The following is a 2,250-nucleotide window of genomic DNA, read 5'->3' as shown; positions in this document are numbered from 1 at the left end:
TGGCTTATTAATTTAATTAATAATTATGAATTTGTGATATTTAGCAAAGTAATGATTTTGTGAATGCTATTGAAGTGATGTAATGACTAAGTATAATACCTAGTGAGTATGTAGAAGAGTATGAATGAATGTTGGATACACATTGAGTATGTGCATGATGATGTGTTACGTTAATGAATGTGATAGGATGAATTGACGCTATGTGTTAACTAGAACTCATTCACCATAACTGACTTTTAGTATATATATCAGGTTGACTATCTAGACCAAAGATTGACATCCTTGTTTATGTTAATTTTGTTTTTTCAAGGCATGATGCTTTATTTGAGTGATTGTATGAACGATTTAACTATTTTCTGCTGCATTTTATTGAAATATTTGGTTTGAGAATTGTTTTTAATAAATAAATCTAAGTGTTGTGAGTTACCCGGTTTAGGGCTTTTCATTATTGTGTTTAGAGTTAATTATGTCTTTAGTGTATGTGCTTTTTAAAAAAAATTGCATGTTTGAGTATTAAGGTTTTCAAGTAATAGATTTGGATGCTACACTTTATTTATTGTAACACATTTAGTTTTTATTTTTTTAACACATTTAGGTATTAATACTAGTAAGCGTTAAAACCTAATTGATGAGTATGATAAATATGAAACTAATAATTGAAGTGAGTTTTGAAATTTCGTCTTGAATATCATCAATAGTTTGGTACATGATATTGAGTCATCAGAGAACGAAAAAATGAAACTGGGACAGGGTTCAATATAATCATTGATTAGAAATCATGTCACAATGTCATATCATGTCGAATTATTTGTAAGCATAGCAAAAATAATTTGGATGAAGTAATTGGTAGGTTACAATTCCCAAACGACCCATGTGGGGTCTAGCAATCATGAATGACGTGCCCTTGGGCCCACCGGTAAGTATATAGCTTGATGTATGGTCATTTGCCACTTGTCATAGATTAAGAGCTTCTTGACTGAAACCAAATCATCAAATGGCAAATAGAATGCTTGTAGTTATTACTTTTCCGACCTGAGATAATAAGCTCATGAGCTTGGTCTTACTTCACTGTCGAGAAACGAAAGAAGACTTCCATCTCCAAGTTTAACTCAGACATAGCTCCCTTCTTTTTGGGTGTGAAGCAGTGTCAAACCAAAATACCCAACAAGCATTAGCTCTCCCTGAAAAGGATGTGATCCAGCCGCACCTTCCAGTACGGCTACCTTGTTACGACTTCACTCCAGTCACTAGCCCTGCCTTCGGCATCCCCCTCCTTGCGGTTAAGGTAACAACTTCGGGCATGGCCAGCTCCCATAGTGTGACGGGCGGTGTGTACAAGGCCCTGGAACGGATTCACCGCCGTATGGCTGACCGGCGATTACTAGCGGGAAGTTTATATACAATTTCTACATTTATAAATTAAGAAAAAGTGTTACAGGTGCCCCCACCTTCATATCGTCATGATACGGCGTCAAAACACCATTACACTAGCTCCAAGCAAATGGGGCAGCAACCCCCCACCCCCCCTAGCAGCCACTGCAATGGCGCTCAACATCATCAACCTCTTTGATTTTGATCTATCGTGATTGGTCCATCAAAATATAACCAATGACTACAAATGATCATAAATTGATTAACTAATCCCCTCCACTACACATATACATGATTTAAGGTTTATTTAGTTAATGTCTCAATGTCTGCGTGATACTTTTGGTTTAATTCCGCTCCACCACACTTGGTCTTATAATACATATAACCTACAACTAAGCAGGCATCCTCAATTCCTCATGGCAAAGTATTGTGTTTTCTAATCAAGTAGTATTTCAAACCCTACGAAGTACAGTTGTGATGAAGTTAAGTATATGTAGAGCAGAGTCTGTGTTCACAAGTTAAAAAGAAATAATCTTTCTAACAGAAACTATGATATTCTTTTTTTAACAAACATACATCCCCTAAAATCTACTTCTAAAATTCTATATTACACACTTTGTGGGCTTCAAACCCACAACGATGTAATAGAAATACACAGTAGATGCTGCTAGGTCAATAATTCAATTGCAAAAACTATAAGGGTATGTTTGGTTGGAGGTAATGGAATGAAGGGGTAATGAAATGGAAGAAGGAATGGAATGGACAAGGAAATTAAATGAATCATTACCATTCCTTTGTTTTGTTTGGTTAACCTATAAGAATGAAATCAATTATTAATTTTTATTGTTTGGTATTCAAAAAAATTGTAGAAATAAAATA

General features: G+C 35.1%; 1 pseudogene; it reads right to left on the bottom strand.

The window, feature by feature from the left end:
• Positions 1-1,190: 1,190 nt before the first annotated feature.
• LOC143609634 (18S ribosomal RNA) lies at positions 1,191-1,547 on the bottom strand (annotated as a pseudogene).
• Positions 1,548-2,250: the final 703 nt, after the last annotated feature.

Source organism: Bidens hawaiensis, unplaced genomic scaffold (genome assembly GCF_021521415.1).
Source record: "Bidens hawaiensis isolate Kalapana, Puna unplaced genomic scaffold, B.hawaiensis_p1.1 tig00006705_1, whole genome shotgun sequence".
NCBI classification, from domain to species: domain Eukaryota; kingdom Viridiplantae; phylum Streptophyta; class Magnoliopsida; order Asterales; family Asteraceae; genus Bidens; species Bidens hawaiensis.
Note: the sequence above shows the minus strand (reverse complement) of the source record. Positions and strands in the feature narration are given on the sequence as shown.